The sequence below is a fragment of the Bombina bombina genome, chromosome 3 (genome assembly GCF_027579735.1).
Source record: "Bombina bombina isolate aBomBom1 chromosome 3, aBomBom1.pri, whole genome shotgun sequence".
NCBI lineage: Eukaryota > Metazoa > Chordata > Amphibia > Anura > Bombinatoridae > Bombina > Bombina bombina.
Window position 1 is genome coordinate 900,155,348 of NC_069501.1, and position 24,232 is coordinate 900,179,579.

The following is a 24,232-nucleotide window of genomic DNA, read 5'->3' on the forward strand; positions in this document are numbered from 1 at the left end:
ATAAATATGTTTCATATAATGTATCTATGTAGGTAAGCAGAACTCATGTGAACAAATACCAATTGCTGAAGAATAATGCTGTGATGCCAAGTAATAATAAATCATAATAAATACAGCTATTATTTATCTATCTATCATCTATCTATCTAATCTATCAATCTATCTATCTACACACACACACATATATATATACAGTATATATATATATATATATATATATATATATATATATATATATATATATATATATATATATATATATATATATATATATATATACATATACATACATACACATATGCATTCACATTATTGTTTTACATGATCTTTATCAGCTTTATTTATCATTGTTAGTAATAAATGCTGTCTTGGAATAAATGTTACCATCAGTGCCCAACAAAAGAGAACAGCATTCTAGCTGTGGGAGAGCAGCCCTGACATCCAGAGGCAGACACACGGGCTTTCTGTGGGTGTTTCCTCCTACTCCTCAGGGTGGGAGCATGGAGGGTTTCATTTGCAAAAAAGGGTATTTCGGAGAGCAGCTGCCTGTCATATCTCCTTATCAGAATTATTCAACAAAACACAACTTGCAGCCGCCTGCCCACGGTTGCCACCTTTGGTGAAGATGGTTAATGTATTTAAAAGGCTTTACACAATTTTAATGTCTGCACAATCAGTGTGCAATATGTACACAGCTGCAAGGCCATGTCCGAAACCTCCCTTGCTGGGGGTGCCTGTGTAACTCGATGCATGCTGGTAAGGCTCCCAGTATATTGTCCTCTCTTGTTTATGACAGCCTCCACCCACTGGCCCACCCTAGATTTAGCAGATCATGTGATCCCGGTAAGTCATTTGCAAGTACAACAGTTCTCTGTGTGCCCCCATTCATTTCCTGAGAACTGCATTGAGCAGCTGAGGGAGAGCCTGTATGTGTGTATGTGTGTGAGAAAGGCACAGACAGGGGATTCTCTATAAGGCACAAGAAACCCTCTGCTCTGCAGCTTCTATCAGGTCTGTGATTATTCCATTTCTTATAAACACATTTACTACGTGATTTACCCCTGCCCATCTCTGTGTTGTTATTATTTGTCATACCTATATTAGTATTACTATTATTATTTTACCAATATACATGCTTATACGTTATATTGTGAAATATGCAAGTTGTATTTCTAGAATATTTATTTAACGGTCTGGTAAGAATATTTGATGCTTGTAACAGTCTTTAGATTTGGATCATTCTTGCACTGTGTTGAGATTGTATCACATTAAATGCAGTATTTTTCTTGCTCCAAATTGTTTCAGTCCGCATTCTTTTGGTACTTAATATTTTATAATGTTTGTTTAATTTGTGGAGGGAGGTTGTGCAATGCAAGGTAAGAAAGCAATATTTAAAGTGTAGATGACCTGCCTGTCATAGCCAGCGATCTCTCTTCTACGTTCATCATTGTCTGCATGGTAATGATGTGTAACTGTCACTTGCATCAGCATTCGTGGCTCATAAAAGTAGTCGGAGGGCTGGCCTATGGCTGTAATTTTCAATTAAGGTGGACCCAGCCTGAGTTGACAGGGGAGAAGTTTGCATGTTGATTTGCAATACACACACTGGGAATCATCACCACAATCAGGGCTTGGCTTTTTAGTCTGTCTAATGAGACTGCTGAGTCCTGACCTCTCTTGACATAATCTGATGGACATTTGCTTTATTGTCTATGGCTAAGTTTACATATATAAATATATATATATATGTATGTATACACACACACACAGACAATATGTGTATGTATATATAATTGTGTATGTATGGCACTTTTTGAATATGTCCTTATTTGAGCATATAATTATACTGTATGTATGTTAAATGATTGGTCTTTTATGTACCTGTTTTAACATGATACCTTATATATATATATTTTTTTATATATATCTTGATTTAATTATATGCATATACATAGAATTACCACTACACATATCTGGTGTATAATGAAGAGATATTGTAGAAAATAAATAAAATTTGAATTTTAAAGAAATTATATAATGGATCATAAAAAAATGTGTGTGATACTTGTGGGCTTTAAAGCATATACCATGCATATTGAGGACAATGGTTTGTATGACTGAAGCTGGCAGAACATTTTCACAAGCTCTGTATCTTTTAGTTATATCTATTTGGCTGCACAAAGTCAGCCCCTCTTCTGCTTTGTGGTTACATCACAAATGTCATTAATAATATTTATCCTTGCATGCGTTGCCTGTATGTAACGTGAATCAGTTTAGGTTGGTGGTGCTTGTGTATTTGTTGACGTAATGTCAAAGTAGAGAAGGGGGCTATAAATATTGGGAGTGACATATTCACAACACTGCATACAGTGCACACAAGAATGTTTTTAACCAGACTGTATTCATATACACACAGAATCAGAAAAATAGACTTAACCATGGTAGTGCTTACTGTTAGCTGCTTATATTCAGCTGGCAAGAGCTGTCTTCACTTTAATGCATTAGCACACAGGAATCTATAATCTGGATAAACAGTCATTTAGAGTAGCTGTTTGGGTTATATCTGTCTCATAAATTCTCTTTATTATGATCCAGTCTGCAATGCATATTTTTATCTTTATGACTAATGATCTATTTAGTAAAAATGAGGTTGCCTTTATTTTTTCTTGTTTTTGATAATTTGTTTTTTTGACTTGGGAATAGAAAAGCTATATTTGCTTTATAGGTATTTGCATTACAGACAGCTGTCTGTCAAACCTTGTCACTGAGCAAATCCCTCTGACTTCATTTTCTCAATATCTTTGTCTCTACAAATGTTGGTTGCTTAATACAGTTTTTGTTTTGTTACATTTAACACACAGATATATATCATTTCATGACTAGGGGAAATATACTCATTAAAAGGTATGATATACAAATATCTAATATGTTTTACCTATTTTGAATCTAATGTTAATAAAACTGCATTCAAAACAGTTCAGCTGATGAAAACAATATTAAGGCTTTGGTGAAAAATATGCATTTTTGCTTTTATTGGCAGTAATGTGTATGCTTTTTTCTTTGTATGAGAAAAAAATAAGAGCAAGTGTTAGTTTTGCAAATATTCAGCATATTTACACTTGTTTGTGTGTGTGGGTGGGAGGTTACAGGTACAATACCAGGGATAAAAACACTGTAGCCAAGAATATTTTGTTAATGATTAAGATGGTACATTTTCTGTTACACACTGCCCCAGGGAACTTTGATAAATATCTCTTTTACAGTTTTACACTAAATGTTAGATTTTTTTTTAATCCAAGGCTCAACAATTTTTTTCTAAAGCCAGGAGTCAGCCCAAAAAATGTAGGAATGTATAGAATAGACTATGCAAAACATCATTTAATCAATTGGTTGCCTGAAACACATGGGAATTACGGAGTTAAATTAATTCTGTAACATAATTGCAGTTATAATTGGTAATATCACAAATGTAGCAGGGATTTAACCCTGTAATTGCCTGTTAAATTCACAATAGCAATTTAACCCCATGATTGCCCATAAAACACAGGGCAATCAAGAGGTTAATACACGTGCTAGAAAGCATACCAGATTATCATTGATTGCTTGTAATACACAAGCAGTCAGAGGGTTAAAGCCTTGTTCATTACATACTTGCAGCAATTATTTAACCATTTGGTTGCCCAGAAGACCCAGACACTAATGGAAGTCCTTAAATGCCCAGAACATAAGAGCAACCAAGGGCTTAAATCACTGCTGCTGCTGCACAACACTCTCACAGCAGTGATCTAGTCCCTTAATTGCCCTGAACACATCAAGCAGTCCCTTTCCTTTGTTATGGGGCCTGGTTACCATACAGGAATTGAAGGAAAAGGAATAGATCACTGAGTCTGGATGCTGAATAGAGAAACAGCAGCTGGGTGGAAGTGATATGCATGACTGTGCCAGTGCATGCCTCAAAAGTAGGGGGTGTTGATGTGACCTTGCACCTTTGGTTACCCAGGCTAAAAGACCATTTTATTAGGTACATCCATAGCTCATTTTAGAGACCCCATGGGGTCCTGGCATCTGGTATTTCAAGCCCTGAATTTCATATTTAAGAGGTACCCCAATGTTAATCATATTGTTGTTGTACATATTATTAGTATTATTAGTAGTAGTAGTAACAATATTATGATATACATATTACTAAAATATTTATGTAATTTTCTGTTTATATAATCTCACTAATATTTTTTTCAAAAGATTAAAATAAGAAGCAATGCAGATGTTTTTTTTTATACATTCCTACTAATAGTATCCAATATGTTGACTAATTCATACATTCATTTGATGCTTGCAGACAGAACTTTCATGTAAATGACACTTTTTATTGTACCCAGTTTGCTCATTGCTCACCTTGCCTGGCTTTCCCTTTACAACAAGCAGATGAGCTCTGAGTTCCTATCTGCAGCAATCAAATAGAGGTGACGTAACCCAAAGAAAGTGCATAATCACTGCATAAACTGATCACTGCAGGAGCACAAATTACCACTCTTTTCCCTGTAGAATGGGGAGGCAGCTACCTGGCACAGAAAGAAAAATAAATTATTTATATTTTGATTGAAAGACATATCAGCATTTTTCAAGGGCAAATGTTTGTTTAAATTTGACATAACATATTATAGCATTACATAAAAACTTTGGACTTTGTGAGTAGTCTCATGTAAACAAAGTATGCAGGAGCTCTATAGGCTCAACAGCTTTGCAATATACAATGCATTAAGCCAGGCTGTTTTAACTTTAAAGGACATGAAACCCAAATCATTTTATTAATAACTTAGTTAAAAAATACAATGTTAAACAACTTTCCAATCTGTTATTAATGTTGCTTCAGTCTCTTGGTATTCTTTATTGAAATAACAGCAATGCACTACTGGTAGCTGGTAAGCCAATGATACGAGTTATATATGTGCTGCCACCAATCAGCAGCTAGCTCCCAGCTGCTGAGCCTACCTAGGTATGCATTTCAGCAAAGGATACCAAGTGAACAAAGCAAAACATATAATTGAAGTAAATTGGAAAGTTGTTTAAAAAGGTATGCTCTGTCTAAATTATAAAAGAAAATATTGCGTTTCATGTCCCTTTAACTGTAAGAGCTTACATTCATACAGTACCAATCTTAGGACCATAAGTAACTGCATATACAGTGCATATAATCCAAAGCCATTTTTAATGTAGTGCATATTAAGAAAGCTGCTGAGGAAACTATGATGTGGTTATTAAGCCTTAATATATACAGTATATATATACTTTGCACTGGAATGTCACTTCAATGACACACATTGCTTCCAGTGATGGTGTAGGTGTTAATTTTCATTTAAATTATTAACTGATATGTACATGGCAATGCATATTCATAGGGGTTAAATGTAGACATTAAAGGGATATTAAACACTTTGAGATGGTAATGTAAAATGATAAATCAAATATATCAATAAAACTCTGCAATATACTTTCATTATTTATTTTGTCCCATTTTCTGAAATGGTGAGCTTTTCAATTCCAGTGCAGAACACTGTTCCATTCCACACAGCTATTGGCAGCACACTCTAGTGACCTATTTATAACTGCCTCAAGTTGGTCACAGCAGAGAAAGAAACCTAAGTTACAACATGGCAACTCCCATTGTTTTATAGACACTAAAACTTTACACTTATTTGGTCAATCTTTAAACAACTAATGCAATTTTAAAAAAATACATCTACATGTTATTCTCAGGCTAATCTTTTCTTTTAATGCATCATTATATCTAGAATTTATTTAGTGTTTAATGTGCCTTTAATCTTAGAATGGTTTTTGAAAGTTGAATATAGGAAATTAGATCAGATTGGATTATATAGCATTAACTATTTTTCATTAAAGGGTCATTATAGTGATAAAATGACATGCTCTTGCTGGATCAGTGGCAGTTTCTGTTTGGAACCATCCATACTATTTGTTTCCTGGGCAGTACTTTAACTATGTGTTTAACCAATTTTACAAGAGTTAAACACATAGTGTTGCAGCATTGCTGGTGTTTTGTTTTATTTTATTTTTTATAGAATTTGGCTCCAAGGGGGAAATTCTAAAATATACACCTCCTCAAATTCAAGTACAACATTCCATGTCTCATTGTCTCATTAAATAAAGCACCCATAAAGACACCAACAGACACAACAGTCACTAAGAATTAACAGTCTGTCTGACATGATTCTGCCTCTGGGGTGGAAATAGACAACCTGCTTTTTCAAAATAAAATTAGTAAAAGACTGGCAACTTCAATCAACCAGACTGCCTTAATGCAATATATTAACATCACCAGGCAGCCTTTAAATTCAGCTCTCCTTGCACTCCTATTACTGTGTGTGGCAAGTCTCACGCAATGAAAGGAGAGTCCACTGTCCAACCTCTCTTAAAGTCTAAGCAAACTTGTGCAGCTGGGTGAGGCTGAGAAAGAGTAGCCTCTTTACAAACCTCCACCTACAGTCACACCCTCCTATTTGAGAAAGACACCTTCTGTTCTCACAGCTCATCTGTGCTCTCCCCTGCATATAGGGAGTCAGTGACACAGTCACGGTGTAAATCAAACTCTCCTGCTCTCTTGCAGTACTGTATTAGATCTGCAACACACCAGGTGGCAAATATGCTTTATGTGCCTCTGGCGCCCTGTGCAGCTGCCCCGTTCACCCCACCCTTAAAACTGCCCTGAATTAGAGCATATCATTTTATCACTGTAATGGTCCTTTAACAAACGCAAAAAAATCTCCCCCACCCATAAATTTCTGAGCCAAAATGTTTTGCTTGTTGTTCGTGAATTTGTTATTGCATCGTCTGTTTGACCTCATGAATGACAATGCCAGTAATATTCACCCCTTAGGGATTATAGTTACTTTTAGAATTTCTATCAAATGAGTTTAATGTTTAAAACTGATATGTGCATGGGTGAATTTCAATTTTAAATAGAAACATTTTTGCAATATACTTCCATTAACAAAAATGCTTCTAGAAAAATGTATTAGTTTTCTGCGCCATACACACATATGCTGTAAATGCTGTGCACCAGCATTCAAGCAGCATACTTTCTCAGAGGGTCCGCAGAGGCATGGAGTACTACATGGTACAAAATAGTGCTGCCATCTAGTGCTCTTGTACTATTTGATAATAGAAGTACATTTGTAAGTTGTTTAAAATGTCATACTCTATCTGAACTTATAATAAACGTGTGCATTTAGTATGCACCAATCAGCTATTGTGTGTGCTTGTCTGAGATTGTCACAGTGCAGCTTTTTCTTTAACACAATTTACCAAGCTGTAGACCCCAGCACAGTCTGCACCATAAAGTTTAGAAAAATAGAACATTTTGCTCTTACCACTTTCTACTGAAACTGCATCTCCACCCATAGTGTTTTGTTGTGGTTGCTGAAGAGTATTACTTGAAGATTATTATACCTTATTTTATTATTAACATATTTGTGTTCATGCTTTGTGAGTGACTCTGAGATATTGGGAAATGGATTATTTCAAATACTATATTTTGGCTTGTACAGATAGACATCCAGTTGTTCAAGAAAGTATGATTGACTTAGGTATATGTACAAACCCCATAATACTGCCTAAAGCTACATTGTTAATGTTCTTGCTATGGTACTTTATGCTAACTGGCTGCACTAGATGGCTGCTGAACATACACTGAAGAGTGGGCAAAGTCATTCAACATACAACTATGGAGCATGTATTTTTAACACAGTTTTTATAATGTTAAATAAAGCAGAGTTAAATTGTGACTTGGTTTACTACAGTCTAACAACAAAACATTGCAGTAATGGTGTGTTGGTTACCTTATTTACTTAGTCATTTTAGTGCCAGTACCATTCAGATGGCTCAGGTGGTACAGTACAGCCTCTGATTGGTTATCAAAGTAAGCCCTCATTTTGCATTAAACAACAAATTGCATAAGGGAATGGCTCAGGTGATACAACCTCTGATTGGCTATCAAATTTTGCTTTAAACAACAAAGTGCATAAGTGGAAATGGATTTGATTGAAAAATTTAGATGTGGTGTTCCTTATACTTTGGGCTCTATTTATCAAGCCTTCTCCTCCCTTTGATTGTATATTTATCAAGCAGCGGTCATCAGACAGTTGTTTCCTACCCTTTTCTCCACTTCTTAGGTAGAGAATTTCAGTCTCCCCGGTCTCGTCTGACACGTGAAATTGACAGCTCCTTCCCGCATGTGTTTGGCTGTGCGCTGGAAGGGGGTTGATATTTTGCACTAGCATGCATTGGTAAATTCCGGCAGCGGATTGGTGCCGGACAGAGGTGATTTGGGGCTGCTAGGGCCAATATGTATGCCCCTGTTCGCCCTTGCTTGATAAATCAAATCCTTTGAAGCACCAAAAAAAAGCGGGAGGGGGAAAAGAAAGAAAAAACACACAAATGATTGTCATATTGCTAGAGGGCTACTTTGTATATAATAAGTAAGTGGTTTTGTGCTTTGAAGGTAAAGGATAAGCAAGGACACTTCCTCACATGCACAAAAACCTTACTGCAAAGAATTAGGTAGAAATATACATTTTCCAAAGATACCATATGGCTTTTGTACCTCTATTTAACTTATTTTTCTAATCACCTGCCTAAAGGAAGATTGTTGATAAGTTTCCTCTCAAGTTTGGACTATGAGAAATAGAGAGGTATCTTTCTAGATTCCTCAACCAGAATATGAGTAAAGTAATAGGATAATACCACATATGTACATAGCTCCTATTAATAGGATAAGCAGTGAGAGGGGAGTCCTATATACTGCATATGTGGCAGGAAAAGCTACACAACACAGTTTGTGAGTAAAATAGGTTGTAGTAATAGAAAACAAGAGAAAAGTAAATTCTACTATATATTCTATATTATGAGGGTAGATCAAAAAGTTCTAATTCTGTAATAGAAAGTAAATACTTGGGCTCATGAAATATATTTTTAATATTAATTCCTACTCAGCTTAAAGGGACATGAAACACAACATTTTTATTTCATGGTTTAACAATTTTAAAAATTTCCAAAATGTACTTCTATTTCTTAAATTTGCTTAGTTCTCATGTTATTCTTTGTTGAAGAGATATCTAGATAGCGAGCACATGTTTGGAGCACTACATGACAGAAACAATTGCTGCCCTTTAGTGGTCTTGCTTATGTATAACATTCTTGCAAAACTGCTGCCATTTAGTGCTGCAGACACGTGCACATTTTTGAGCTTACCTTTCTGCTTTTCAACAAAGCATACCAAGATCTCAAAGAAAATTTGAAAATAGAAGTAAATTGGAAAGCTGTTTAAAATTGTACGCTCTCACTGGTTTTCAAACCTGTCCCCAGGCCTCCCTAACAGGCCAGATTTTAAGGTTATCTGAACTGGAGCACAGGTGAAATAATCAGCTGATTAGTAACCATGGTTATTTTACCTGCTCTCATCCAAGGTAATCATGAAAATGTAGCCTGTTGGGGAGGCCTGAGGATAGGTTTGAAAACCAGAGCTCTATCTGAATCACAAAAAAATGTGGAGTTTGAGTTTTATGATTTCAACAAAAAATAAAATAAATGTTCTTGACAGCTTAGATCACTTTTTTCTGGTGGTGATGGTGGTGTTGGGGGTGATGCAGCCATTGAAATCAGAAATGGCAGCCCTGGTAACTTAGGCCTTGAGCAGGGAACATTGTTTTGGGGGAATAGTAGTTTTGCATTGCACAGTTGGCATCGTTGTCACCTGTTCCTCCCATGTTGTAGGAAGTCCGTTATTAAAAGTCCCCAAGCAACCCAAAACACTGATTTATTATTATTATTATCATTTATTTGTATAGCGCTGCCAAATTCTGTAGCGCTGATTTAATAACATACAAGCACTAGTCTAGAAGCATAATTTGTGGGGATGGACAGCAACCATTTTGGTTCAACTACTTGGATTGTGCTTTTGTCTCAGGATCTAAAAATCGAAAAAAAGTGTATTCACAAATCATCTTTAGTGACTAATTGCTTGTAGAAATCATCATGGTTGGTTTGAATTCTTGTCAGAGTTTTTAACTATTCGCTTTCTCTTCTGGTCTGCATTGAACATTAAGGGGACGATTTATCAAATGGCGGGCTATAAGACTAAGCTTATGATGCTAGAAAAAACTTGTATGATATGGAACCACTGATGGGCATGTAAAACATGTAAATAAAATAAGAACAGTTATAAGTAGATCAATTATGAACAGATTAAAATAAAATTGGGTTGAAGGAGGAGGACTTTGCCTAAGGGAGGAAAATACTGATGGATTAGCCAGTTTTATAAGATTGAGGGAGGGGCTCAAGATGTAAATACCTTGTGAAGTGAGAAAGAAAGACACATATTCTGAGTTACCATATAATAAATATGAAGAGTGATAAAAAATAAAGCACTTGTATCCTAAAGGTCAATGTGTGAAGCGTTGTCACCTATGTTATTATGAGTGACCTTATGAATATCAGGTGCTCTAGTGTGAGGTTAAAAACACACACAACTGGCATCATAATAGCATATAAGTATAAGTGAATACAGCAACAATATATGAACAATTTTATATTACAATAGTGGTGAGAGCATTAACTAAGCTGTTAGATATGAGAGAAAGGGACTGTGTAAAGAGGTTGGAACTCGAGTATCTAACTGTTAAGTTTTCATTGGGGAGACCAGATATGAGTTTCAAGTGAAGGCTGAGTGCTAGAGGCAAGGTTATAAATTGACCCAAGCTAGCAGAACATTTAAAGCCATCTGATACCAAACCTTTGTGTGGTTAAGACCACCTAGCAATTTAGGGTCCCGTAGTGTGAATGCCCTACTGGGCTCTGAGATTCTTGCATCCAACCAGGGTATCCTTAGGTTCCCAGAAATACCAGATTTTGGTATGGAAATCCGGGCGAGTGCATGGGACTGTATTGATTGAAATTTGGAGCCACACCATGTATAGTTGAAGTCGGTAAGACCGCTGCGTAGGATAAAGTCTAGGTCTCCTAAGCACTCCGGCAACTGCTTGTGAGGAGCCACATATCGTGTCACGGTCTGATTTGTTAGAAGGTTTACCGGTTGCTTGGATGGGTCTACAGCAGCCCTCCAAGCTGGGATGAGTCTAAGGTTTTCAGAATGCTCCTTGGGCTTCCATGTGGTAATTTTCGGAACGCCCTCAGTAGATGTCTGACAACTATTGTAAGGTAAGTCTCCTGCTCACTCAGCCGGTGATGTGGTCTTTATGCTCTCAGTCTCAGGAGTCTCAGCTGTGCGGCCTGTAGATTTAGTGAACAATATCAGATTGTTGATGTTGGTAGTCATTTTGAGCTCAAAGTTCAGCAGGGCACTGTAGATATCGGCACAGAACTCCTCCAAGATGGCCATTATAAGGGGGAATGCAAATCTTGATGAGTGCGTATAAAGAGCATATCAAGAGCTGCTAGGCTTGATGTATCGGGGGAGGGTGTTGAGAGCTTGGGAGTAGGCCACAACAGGCTAGATAAAGTCCCAGTCAATATATGTGGACAGCTCTTATATCAGACAAGACAAGAAAAGATAATATATTTAAATCTTGCAAATGTGAGTCTCGATTTCTTAAGGCTTCTGAGATAATCATTGGATTAGTAGAAAGAGTCTGGGACCTTCATCATTTTCGACCCGCCCTGATACGCCTTTTTAATTGTGGGGTAACATGTAGCAAAGTCTCCTAATGTATTAACAAATTATGTTATTTATTTAGTTACATTTTTTTATCAAGTATTTGATAACAGCACAATATTCACTTTACTCCTTATACTACAATTCTTTCAACCATGCACACAAAATGACTTGTAAATAAAAAAAAGGTAAATGTTAGTCTGAACTAGTTTTAATCTGCACACTACAGTAAACCCAGCAGAGGCAGCTCAAGAGTTGGTGTGGCCTTAGGCAAAATTTAAATATGAGGATTCTGTTATGTTTAATTTTTATTAACTATTAACAACAAGAGAAGACAGAATTAAGTCTAGAGGACAGAATGCAGAGAGAATGGAAAGAAAAAAAAGAAGGAAGAACAAGAGAAAGATGAAAGAGAGAGAAAAAGAAGAGCAGGAAGAAGGATAAATAGAGTTGGAAGAGCCCATGGAGAGAGAGAGATGAGAGAGGAGGCAAGAGAGGTGAGAGGAGGAAAAGAGAGAAGAGAAGGGAGGGAGTAAGAGAAAGAAGAGGGAAGAAAGACATTCTAATAACAGCTTATTACCTCTGGTTGCAAAGGGGTGAAAAACACTCAAATTGCAGCCCCTGTCTCTTTTACAGGTTCATTGTTGCCTGTGTCCCCCCTTCATCCTGATTATGCTGAGGCTGACAGTACTGCAGAGGGGCAGACAGAAGATGGAGGGAAGGGAGGATCCTGCAGTTGACAGCCATAGAAATTGCAGTTGTGTAAGAGGCTGTGGGGGAAAGAATATTTAGCTATGCAAGGAGAAAGTTAGTTGGCAGGACCACTATGTTACCAAAAACTAATGTCCCGGGGCAAAAAAAAGAGAAATATTTGTTATGTCCCTCTGTGAGACCCCATCATGAGCGAGGCCTTAGGCAATTGCCTATTTAGCCTAACACTAGGGCCCTCTATGAAACCCAGTGCTTTTTAATTAGGATGAAGACTTATTGATGTACCCTTGTTTTTGCCCATTTTACTAGTATAGACACATTTGGGTTTGTATAGACATCAAACAGTCCCGGGCTTTTAAGGACCCTATTGAGGTGTATACATGTTCAGTTAAAATATTATGAGTGCTTCTTAGTGCTTTTGCTCAGCTCTGGTCATGCTGCACATAGAGGAAGCCAGTTCTGGTGACCTCATGCTTGTTGTCTCTTACACTCCCTATACATGTGCTCTAATGAAAGTATATGCATAACATTTGTGTCGGAATAGTGAGATGACGAAGCAGAAAAAACGTTATATCTTAACAATTATTTGTGTACACAGAAACGAACTTACAGCATGTTATACTAAGGAACTGAAATAGTAAAACTGACTATTTTTAGTGTAAAGGTGTCTACAGATTGATGTAATAAGAAAGTGCTATATTTCTAAGAGTTTGCACTTTTTTACCAATTTCTGTCACTGGTTTCGTGATTACACTTATTTGAATGGCTTTTATTGTGATAAGCAATGCAATTTTTTTAATAGATGGGAATTGAATGCAAGAAAAGTGAGTACACCCCTAAGTGGAAATGTCCAAATTGGGCCCAATTAGCCATTTTCCCTCTCAGGTAAGTTAAATTTGGTGTTATCTCTCTCACACTCTCTCATACTGGTCACTGGAAGTTCAACATGGCACCTCATGGCATAGAACTCTCTGAGGATCTACTAAAAAGAATTGTTGATCTATATAAAGATGGCCTAGGCTATAAGAAGATTGCCAAGACCCTGAAACTGAGCTGCAGCATGGTGGGCAAGACCATACAGTCATTTCACAGGACAGGTTCCACTCAGAACAGGCCCCGCCATGATCGACCAAAGAATTTGAGTGCACATGCTCAGCGTCATATCCAAAGGTTGACTTTGGGAAATAGTTGTATGAGTGCTGCCAGCATTGCTGCAGAGGTTGAAGGGGTGGGGGGTCAGCCTGTCAGTGCTCAGACCATACGCCGCACCCTGCATCAAATTGTTCTGCATGGCTGTCATCCCAGAAGGAAGCCTCTTCTAAAGATGATGCACAAGAAAGCCTGCAAACAGTTTGCTGAAGACAAGCAGACTAAGGACATGGATTACTGGAACCATGTCCTGTGGTCCGATGAGACCAAGATAAACTTATTTGGTTCAGATGGTGTCAAGCGTGTGTGGCAGCAACCAGGTTAGGAGTACAAAGACAAGTGTGTCTTGCCTACAGTCAAGCATGGTGGTGGGAGTGTCATGGTCTGGGCCTGCATGAGTGCTGCCGGCACTGGGGAGCTTCAGTTAATTGAGGGAACCATGAATGCCAACATGTACTGTGACATACTGAAGCAGAGCATGATCCTCTCTCTTCAGAGACTGGACCGCAGGACAGTATTCCAACATAACGACCCCAAACACCCCTCCAAGATGACCACTACCTTGCTAAAGAAGCTGAGGGTAAAGGTGATGGACTGGCCAAGCATGTCTCCAGACCTAAACCCTATTGAGCATCTGTGAGGCATCCTCAAATGGAACGTGGGGGAGTACAAGGTCTCTAACATCCACCAGCTGTGTGATATCGTCATGAAGGAGTGGAAGAGGACTCCAGTGGCAACCTGTGAAGCTCTGGTGAACTCCATGCCCAAGAGGGTTATGGCAGTGCTGGAAAATAATGGTGGCCACACAAAATATTGACACTTTGGGCCTAATTTGGACATTTCTACTTAGGGGTGTACTCAGTTTTGTTGCCAACGGTTTAGACATTAATGGCTGTGCGTTGAGTTATTTTGAGGGAACAGCAAATTTACACTGTTATACAGGCTGTACACTCACTACTTTACATTGTAGCAAAGTGTCATTTCTTCAGTGTTGTCACACGAAAAGATATAATAATAAAATATTTACAAAAAAGTGAGGGGTCTACTCACTTTTGTAAGATACTGTAATAACGTATCTGTTTTGTAGCCTGTATCAGTCATAGCTCAGTTATGATCAGTTTGCATTCAATTCCCATCCATTAAAAAAATTGCATTGCTTATCACAATAAAAGCCATTCAAATAAGTGTAATCATGAAACCAGTGACAGAAATTGGTAAAAAGTGCAAACTCTTAGAAATATAGCACTTTCTTATTACATCAATCTGTAGACACCTTTACACTAAAAGTAGTCATTTTTACTATTTCAGTTCCTTAGTATAACATGCTGTAAGTTTGTTTATGTGTACACAAATAATTGTTAAGATATAATGTTTGTTCTGCTTCGCCATCTCACTATTCCGACACAAATGGGGGTACACAACTTTGCAGTATACTTTCATTATTTATTTTGCCCTCTTTTCTAATTCTCAGAACTTGAAATGCCCCCTGCTGACTTCTCAAGAATAACCTTGCAACACATCTGTCTCTACAAGGCTTTATCAGATAACAACTGTAAAACATTGTATTTTATACTAACTTTCTGACTGTGGCTAGCATTATTGTCTGTGGACTAAAGCCCATATTGGCTACTCCAATTAAAGGGACTTTAAACACAAATTGTAAACTAAATGATCTACTATTTTGTTATTATGTTTACTGTCCCTTTCACACACATAACAGTATTGCTAGGCATAATGCTAATAGGTATCATATAGCATGGGATTAATCTAAAGTCAGCATAGTCTTTACCAAGTCATCTCCTGTTATCTGTTCTAGCAGATGAAACAGAGAGTATGGCTATTTGCCTTTTCCTCCCTTCTATCTGATTATCTTACAGTTTGGCATATCTGTGATACATTTGCAGTTGGCTGAGTGATCTATTTAATCCATAAAGAAAGGTGTGCCTGCTCGAAAGCGATAATGAGCATTTAATGAAAAACTCTTAAGGCAATGCTCTTGTTATCTTTTCCAGTATAACATGCACAGTACATTAAATGCATTAAAAGAACTATATATTACTAAAGAAATTAATTGAGAGTACAGAACAGTTTGATCACATACAATGGGCTAAGAGATAATAATATGTATTTAAATATACAAAAAAAATACAAAACCACCCAAGGGATGAACGACTCAAGACCTCAGAAGCGTAAAGCTAATTCCATGGACAAATACAAAATAGTACAAACATGCAGTGGTCACAGATAGATAAGACATAGAATACATTAAAAGGACAATAGACACTTTGTATTTACAAGACATTTCTATTGTGTTGCTATAGAATAACATCAGCAAAGAAATAACATTTTTAAAACAAATTAAGATCCTTTTTTCCTGCAATTATTTATCAGTAGCCAAACTCCACCCACCATTTGCCTTATTTAGAGAAGCCAATCTGAGCTTTAGTCCACAGACAACAAGGCTAACACTGGTTATAATATTAGTGCACAGTGCATTGTTGTGCAGTTGTTATTAGTAAATGTCAATTAGGGACAGATATATAGCAGAGTTAACCTCAAATCACTAGACAGTAAGAACGATTTAAATTAATTTGAATTATGTTTTTAATTTTAGAATAATAACTTTTCAGATTATTTTTCCAGCTATGTCAGACCATTACTGATTTGGTTATATATCAATATATATGCATAGATAGATCATTGTAATTGATGAAATTATTGGGAGGCGAACTATCTCCAGTTTAATAGGCTAAGCATTCATATTTGATCAACTTAACAGCTGTACTTTATTGGAAGGAGAAAATAATGATTACCTTAATAATAACAATTTAAATAGTTTTATTTGACTAAAACAATAACATTTAACTTGTAATGCTTGCCCCTCACTCCTAACACTTAGGTCCTTGTGCAGATCTATCCCACTCCAAACAATCTTCTATTTATTGAGCTTCTTGAAACTTAGTATGGGTTGATTCTGTGTATATAGATTAGTAATGGCATTAAAGGGATAGTAAAGTCAAAATGAAACTTTCATGATTCAAAAAGAACACACAGTTTTGAACAATTTTCCAATTTAATTCTCTTATCTAATTTGCTTCGTTCTCTTGGTATCCATTGTTGAAAATCATATATAGGTAGGCTCAGAAGCAATTCACTACTGTGAACTAGCTGCTTGTCACTGTCTCACCAATGTATTTAGCTAGGCTCCAGTAGAGCATCGCTCTCCTTCAATAAAGGATACCAAGAGAATGAGGCAAATTTGATAACAAAGGTAAATCTGACATGAAAATTGTATGCGCAATCCTTTAAAGGATTATAAAAGTTTGAAAAAGTGTACATATAACAAACACATAAATTGAAAGTTTTTATATAATACTAATGAAATTGCACCCGCTTGATCTTTGAAACAAAGCTTCTATCCCTAAAAAATTTTATTTATTTTCCACTGTGAGAAACCAGGTTGCCCACCGTGATTGGTGTATGCAAATTAGACCCTTAATTGGTTTGGAAATCGTAATTTTCTGTAGTCAAAATTGCGGCAAAACTACTAAATAAATCAAATGCAAGATATTTAAGCATATTTCTTGTTTATTGACCTATGGAATGATTGGATAAAAATTGTACCTGGGAGAGCATGTATTAATGGAATTAATTTACCAAAAAAAATAAAAGATTACAGCCATGAATATACCTGTACAGCATCTTGCTATAAAATGTAAAAACTAAACAATATTTCAGGATGAATAACATTTAGATTATAATGTATCTTAAATAGAAACTATGTTTAGATAGATTTTTCTGTAAAACGCATTTTATTTAAAAAAACCTTGGTTTTCAGAGCTAAATTAAATGAAAAGGTGACAAAATAAATAATAAAAATATATTGCAAAGTTGTTTTATTATACATAACTAAACATTTTATATACAATTCGAAAGGTGTTTACTGTCCCATTAAGTGTAGGTCGATCAGAACATTAAACATAGGAATGTGCAGGGATTTTTTTCTTTCTTTCCAACTTTCTACTTTTTTCATATTCCTCCATAATAATGTTAGTTGTTTAAATATTAAAGAACCAAGTGAAGTCTCTATAAAGTATTGGAAACTGCTGTGGTATAACCCAGATTTTCCTAGGTTCAAAGGCCTGTTATCTTATTTCCTCTGCCAATTAGAATAAAGGTTTTACAACATTTAATGTCCCTTTAATCCTCCATTCATAAACTGAGAGAGTAACATCTAGAAAGTTAACAGACGTCTCACCTAATGTAAGTGTAAACTCTTGATAAATTCCTATTATTGCACAGAGTAAGTTCCTCTTACAAGTCAGTCCCAGAACTCCAAACCGTCTTGCAATCTGATGGGTCATCAACATTTGGGCACTCTTCCTGCTGGCACTCCTGCAGCTCTTCAGGATAACGCTGTTGCTCTGATCTTCTAATCTGGCTCTGCCTACTTTCTGCCAGACCACACCCCCTGATCTGACTTGTCTCTGCACTAGTTTGTTGTCTCTGCCTCAGCATTCTCATGATTTTATAGGAAATAAAAATACCATAAATGAACAACATTCTTCTTAAAAGTAGTATTTGACCATTTGGCTAAGAACCCAAACTTATATTTGATCATTTTACTCCAATGAACATATCATTAACCTAAATAAAAACTTGGAATACAATAAACTATTATAATTTATATTTGTTATTAGGAGTAACAAAACCAGTTTTAGTTTTATTTAACAATAAATACATTCTTGATGCAATCCTTCAGTCTATGCTTAGCTATCCATTTTTTATTTCCTGTAACTTCCTGCATCTTTCATGGATTCATATGGTCCAGCTCCTGACTTTTATTTAGCCCTTACAATTATGACCAAGAGGCTGATTATCTATTCCTCACCATATCAGACTTGCTTTTTCATGCTGATTCTCGCAGGGCTTGCCCAGTTGGAATTATCTTAAAAAAGGGGCAGTCCCTGCGAGTGGCGAGATGTGTCCTATTAAAATTAATGGAGTTCGCTGGAAAGGGAAACTTCGCTGTGTAGGGCGAAGTTAGCAGTGAGCAGGGGGCGCACTGTAAAAATGAAATCCTGCAGCCAATATAAATCACATTACGCTGCTTTCTTGCTATAGCATCTTACAATCACCTATGTTTTTGTATGTATGTGTTTTTCTATTAGGGTATTAAGTATTTTAATAAAAGCTTTCTGCTGCCTCCATTTGCGAGACAAAACAAGTGAGAACTTTAGGGCAGAAATGTTGAGAGAATTACGTTGGGATTTTAGAGAAAATGTCATATATATGCCCATGGAACACTCATGTTCAGTCCATTTTACAAAGAAACAACAATTACGCTTTGTGCTGTGCATATTTAAGATGATTTATTTCTGTGTAATTTACATACACATTTTAAGTTTTTTGTAATATACGATTTTTGGTGAACAATTTTGTTACAATTTTTGATGCACCTTAAAAATAAAAAAATATCCTTTGTATTTTTGTGTGAATGATTAAATAATTTGTTTTGTAAGATTTATAAATTATGAATTTTTTTGTGCACTTTTGAAATGTATGCATCTCCTTCACATACGAAAGTGCAGAATACGCTCCTTAGGGAGACACCCTGTTTTCAGGTTAAAAAGTGACTTTAGATAATTCCACCAGGGAAATAGAAGGACTGGCGACCTTTAGATAATCAGCCCCTAGACTTATCAAGCTGGCTTTAGAAATGAATGTAGAATATTAAAGCAATGCAATGACATTATTGATAAATGAGCAGTATTTATTGTTATACGTGGTTTTTGTGATTTCAAATTGAACAATCATAGAGGCCAATTTAACAAAGGTCTTGTGGACCTGATCCGACAGTACGGATCAGGTCCACAAGACCTCGCTGAATGCGGAGAGCAATACGCTCTCCGTATTCAGCATTGCACCAGCAGCTCACAAGAACTGCTGGTGCAACGCCGCCCCCTGCAGACTCGCGGCCAATGGGCCGCCAGCAGGGGGGTGTCAATCAACCCAATCGTACTCGATTGTGTTGAATTGTGGTGATGTCTGTCCGCCTGCTTAGAGCAGGACAGGGTTATGGAGCAGCAGTCTTTAGACCGCTGCTTCATGACTGCTGTTTCTGGTGAGTCTGAAGACTCGCCAGAAACACGGCCCTTCAAGCTCCATTCAGAGCTTGATAGGCCTCATAGTGTGTGTCATTCAATAGATGATGCTGATGGCTTCTATTTGATGATATTTTTATTTATTTGTCTTCCATATTTATTTTTATTTTTTATAATTATATTTTTTTCTGTTAGAAAAGGGATAGTTATTCTGTTCCACTTATTTTCTTCTCCTATTAGTGTGATTGTGAGTATTCTTTTTTTTTTAATCACCATTTGCTAGACTCCATATAGACATTATCAAACTTGTAATGTCAGGTACCACATTTCTGTGTGTGGTTTATATATAGATAATTCTAAGTTTGAATAACATTTAGTGCTTGTCCTCAAGTCAATGAGAACGTTTTTATGTGCTATAAAACTATTTAAGGAAAATATTTGGATATTTAATGGCAAAAATATAGGTTTATACTAGAGTTTTAAATCTATCTATCTATCTATCTATCTATCTATCTATCTATCTATCTATCTATCTATCTATCAACTGTGCCTGGTATGGCCACTAGCATCTGAATAACATACCTCCCAACTGTCCCGATTTTTGCGGGACAGTCCCGATTCTAGGGGTCTGTCCTGCTTTCTCGGGTTGCTAGCCATCTGTCCTGCATTGCCCCATGCATTTAAAAAAAAAAAAAAAATGTTTTTTTTTAATTTTATTCTATTGGGCCCATACTGATAAGCAGCTGGCTTTCCTCTCCCATGGTTATATACCTGTTAGATTCCTTGTGGAAAATGAATGGTGTGTGGGTTAAGTAGGAGTAAGAAGTCTGTATACCCTCTGACCTCAGGTAATGGTGACCTCTAACCCCTGGTAGTGATGACTAACCCGTGGTGATAATACTAGCATGCCTTCAGTTTTATATGATGAGCAGTGCTAACACCAGGGTAAAGAACAGTGGCAGCATAAGACTGCTAGCTAATGTGCTTGCCAACCCCAGGACCTCATACAATGAGTTACAGATACCCATATATGATGTAGTGTGTGTCTATCTGTATCTATAAGTGTGTATATGTGTGTATCTGCATGTATAAGTGTAAGCTGTGTAGTGTGTGTGTGTGTCTATCTGTATCTATAAGTGTGTGTGTGTATCGGCATGTATAAGTGTAAGCTGTGTAGTGTATATCTGTATGTATAAGTGTAGGCTATGTAGTGTGTGTGTGTATCTGCCTGTATAAGTGTATGCTATGTAGTGTGTGTATATATGTATGTATAAGTGTATGCTATGTAGTGTGTGTGTGTATCTGCATGTATAAGTGTATGCTATGTAGTGTGTGTGTATCTGCATGTGTAAGTGTATGCTATGTAGTGTGTGTGTATCTACATGTGTAAGTGTATGCTATGTAGTGTGTGTGTATCTGCATGTATAAGTGTATACTATGTAGTGTGTGTGTATCTGCATGTATAAGTGTATGCTATGTAGTGTGTGTGTATGTGCATGTGTAAGTGTATGCTATATAGTGTGTGTGTATGTGCATGTATAAGTGTATGCTATGTAGTGTGTGTGTATGTGCATGTATAAGTGTATGCTATGTAGTGTGTGTGTATCTGCATGTATAAGCGTATGCTATGTAGTGTGTTACTGTGCATTTTTGCTAACTTTAAAGGCCAGCATCTAGAATATTAATGTGGAATGCAGAGAGCAGTTTTAAAGAATCTATTATTAAATGTCTTATTAAGATAAAAATATTTAGCAATGTCTCTGCAAAGGCTAATTAAATACAGAGCTCACATAGCTATACCAGTGGTTTGAACTTGTGTTTGATTTGCTGCCTAAGAGTATTAAAAGATATGACTTTATTTAAAATTGTATTTATATTACCTTGGTCCTATTGTTTTTTTAAGCCCCGCCCCTGCTCCTGCCCACCACATTTACATTTTTTTCCCTCTTTTGAATTTTGAAATGTTGGGAGGTATGGAATAAGAGTCTCTTGACCACCATGGCTGCATCTAATTAAGTTCATGAACATGCTGGACACCATTTATTCAGGGGTATGAGAGGTGCATCTAGGCAGAAGTGGGCAAAAAGGGAAGCGCTGTTGATGGTGTGCATATTGCACAGTGATGAACCCAACCAGGAAACTTTTAACAAGGAACAAGCCCAGGGTACTTTTGTGGGTGCTGAGCCTATTGCCTCATCTGTTTGCTTCTGAACATGGATTATCTCAAGCCAATGCAATGCTCTTTCACACGCTTTTAAACATAGCGGGGAAAGAATACAAATTATAAAGGTGAAGTGAGCACGCAACTTATGCACTCCTGTTACAAAAAAAGATGATGCAGTTGAAGGAAGGGATCTCCGTTGTCAAGTAAGGGATCTGGGAAGGGGAGGGATGTAGATTATTGAGGGGGGCCAGCTACACTACAGAAAACGAATGTTTTAAATAAAAAAGTAAAAAAAAAAATTTGGGGGGGCAAATTGGGTACTGGCAGACAGCTGCCAGTACCCAAGATGGCGGCAAATAGGTAGGGGGGAGGGTTAGAGAGATGTATGGGGGGATCAGGGAGGTTGTGAGGTAAGGGGGATCCATCACTGCAGACTGTATGAAGAAAATAATTTAAAAAAAAAATGCTTTTTATTTCAGTACTGGCAAACGTTCTGCCAGTACTTAAGATGGCAGGGCCAATTGTGGGGTGGGGGAGGGAAGAGAGCTGTTTGAGGGGTTCAGGGGGGGTCAGGGAGTGGGATGTGTCAGATGGGAGGCTGATCTCTACACTAAAGCTAAAAATTAACCCTACAAGCTACCTAATTAACCCCTTAACTGCTGGGCATATTACAAGCGTGGTGCGCAGCAGCATTTAACGGCCTTATTATTACCAAAAAGCAACGCCAAAGCCATATATGTCTGCTATTTCTGAACAAAGGGGATCCTAGAAAAGCATTTGCAACCATTTGTGCCATAATTGCACAAGCTGTTTGTAAATAATTTCAGTGAGAAACTTAAAATTGTGAAAAATGTAACAGTTTTTTTTTATTTGATCGTATTTGGCGGGGAAATGGTGGCATGAAATATACTAAAATGGGCCTAGATCAATAATTTGGGTTGTCTACTACACTACAATAAAGCTAAAATTAAACCTAAAAGCTCCCTACAAGCTCCCTAATTAACCCCTTCACTGCTGGGCATAATACACGCGTGTTGTGCTGCGGCATTTAGCGGCCTTCTAATTACCAAAAAGCAATGCCAAAGCCATATATGTCTGCTATTTCTGAACAAAGGGGATCCCAGAGAAGTATTTAACACCATTTATGCCATAATTGCACAAGATGTTTGTAAATAAATTCAGCGAGAAACCTAAAGTTTGTGAAAAAATTTGTGAAAAAGTCAACAATTTTTTTTATTTGATCGCATTTGGCGGTGAAATGGTGGCATGAAATATACCAAAATGGGCCTAGATCAATACTTTGGGGTGTCTTCTAAAAAAAAATCTATACATGTCAAGGGATATTCAGGGATTCCTGACAGATATCAGGCTTCCAATGCAACTAGCGCTAATTTTGAAAAAAAGTGGTTTGGAAATAGCAAAGTGCTACCTAAAACTTGCAAAAAAAGCAAAAAACATGTAAACATTACGTATTTCTAAACTCGGGACAAAATTTAGAAACTATTTAGAATGGGTGTTTTTTGGTGGTTGTAGATGTGTAACAGATTTTAGGGGTCAAAGTTAGAAAAAGTGTGTTTTTTTTCCTTTTTCTCCTCATATTTTATATTTTTTTATAGTAAATTATAAGATATGATGAAAATAATGATATCTTTAGAAAGTTCATTTAATGGCGAGAAAAACGGTATATAATATGTGTGGGTACAGTAAATGAGTAAGAGGAAAATTAAAGCTAAACACAAACACTGCAGAAATGTAAAAATAGCCATTGTTATTAAGGGTAAGAAAATTGAAAAATGGTCCGGTCATTAAGGGGTTAAAGGGATACCAAACCCAAATTTTTTTCTTTCATTATTCAAATAGAGCATGCAATTTTAAGCAACTTTCTAATTTTCTCCTATTATACATTTTTCTTCATTCTCTTGCTATCTTTATTTAAAAAAGCAGAAATCTAAGCTATGGAGCCAGCTCATTTTTGTTTCAGCACCTGGGTTACGCTTGCTGATTGATGGCTAAATATACCCACCAAATAGCAAGCAATGTCCAGGGTTTTAAACCAAAAATGGGTCGGTTTCTTAGCTTAGATTCCTGCTTTTTAAAAAAAAAGATAGCAAGAGAACGAAGAAAAATTGATAATAGTAGTAAATTAGAACGTTGCTAAAAATTGCATGCTCAATGTCTTTTTTTTATGCAAAAACACTAGAAGCTTTAAAATATTAGTAATGGATTTAGTAATAAATCATTTTGCTTGTTTTGATCCTAACAACCAAATTAAAAAAATGTACAGAACATCAGACACCAATCTTATCTGTAGTAATTTAACATCTAACTCGGAACATCACCCCTGAAGCCATAACCTAGATATATAATCATTTCTCTGTAACTGTGAGATGATTAAGTATTTTCTTATAATCTTATTCG

The 24,232-nt window shown here is 36.6% G+C and overlaps 1 protein-coding gene across 1 annotated transcript in view; it reads left to right on the plus strand.

The window, feature by feature from the left end:
* The first annotated feature begins 884 nt into the window (after nucleotides 1-884).
* Nucleotides 885-24,232, plus strand: part of KLF12 (KLF transcription factor 12) — a 451,426-nt gene continuing 428,078 nt past the window's right edge. The window contains exon 1 of the mRNA XM_053707926.1: nucleotides 885-1,011. The gene's annotated coding sequence lies outside the window, so the exon portion shown is untranslated. The remainder of the gene's footprint in view (nucleotides 1,012-24,232) is intronic.